A 1,131-nucleotide genomic window follows, 5' to 3' on the forward strand; every position below is an offset into this window, starting at 1 on the left:
GAGGCACAAAAGAACCTGAGAAATGCACAAGCAGTGCTGAAGGTATGGCGTAATTAAACATGCGATGACTGGTTTCTGCCACAACTAAATTTTTTTCCTGTTGTGCAATTCTGTCAGTTCTATATTGATGGGAAAACAGAAAATAGGAAAATAGAAAATACACACCTCACAATCTGTCTTGACTCTCTTTCCAGGATACCCAGATACACTTGGATGATGCTGTCAGGGCACAAGAGGACCTGAAGGAGCAGGTGGCCATGGTGGAGCGCAGAGCAAACCTGCTGCAGGCTGAAGTTGAGGAGCTACGGGCAGCCCTGGAGCAGACGGAGCGGTCGAGGAAAGTGGCTGAGCAGGAGCTCCTGGATGCAAGTGAGAGAGTTCAGCTCCTACATAGCCAGGTTAGTATATAAATACATTTGGTATTTATACTTTTGCTCCATACATATAAATTACATATTCAGCCACTGAAGACTGGCTGAACTGTAACAGTATTTTGTAAAATGAAGTAATTTCACAGTAAATAAGAAGTAATACGTAACAGATAATATTAAGACTGTCTTTTCAGACATAATTATAATATGAATTTCAGTAGACTACAGCATAGATACCTTAAAAGTAATAATTTCAGAGAGATACTTGACGTTCTTACTCTATTACTTACTTGAGTTCAACACCTTTCACATTTCCATTTGAGACTTTAAAGGCAAACATCGGCCAACTATTAACAAAACAGCAGTACACTAACATTTGTCATTAAGTTTAACAATGTCATTATAAGCATTCAATAGAACCATTTCAAAGTTTTATGATCACTAGATTGAAAATGGTAAGGAAAAATCATGTCTTTTTTTAATTTTTCAGTCTAAATTTCTTCTCTGTTGCCTAAGAAACTGTTAAGAAAGACTTTATGAAGGATGTTCACGAAATACTGTAGCACATCATATCTAAGATACTGACAGCTACTGCAGCAGCTCCATTAGAATAGAATGTGACCTGATGGCACAACCTATATTAAAAAAGTTATGCAAATTGCTTGATATGATACTGCAAGCTAAAAAAACCAAAACTGTGACGTTCATGCCCTTCAACAGAACACCAGCTTGATCAACACCAAGAAGAAGCTGGAGACAG

At 37.8% G+C, this 1,131-nt stretch overlaps 1 long non-coding RNA gene across 1 annotated transcript; it reads left to right on the forward strand.

Annotated features, from left to right (window-relative positions):
* LOC113963069 lies at positions 1-1,131 on the forward strand. Its single transcript, XR_003532628.1, has 3 exons — positions 1-42; positions 195-398; positions 1,092-1,131. It is a non-coding gene; the product is annotated as an uncharacterized LOC113963069 (long non-coding RNA).

This window comes from Neopelma chrysocephalum, unplaced genomic scaffold, assembly GCF_003984885.1.
Source record: "Neopelma chrysocephalum unplaced genomic scaffold, ASM398488v2 Primary Assembly neopelma1_188646, whole genome shotgun sequence".
Classification (NCBI taxonomy): domain Eukaryota; kingdom Metazoa; phylum Chordata; class Aves; order Passeriformes; family Pipridae; genus Neopelma; species Neopelma chrysocephalum.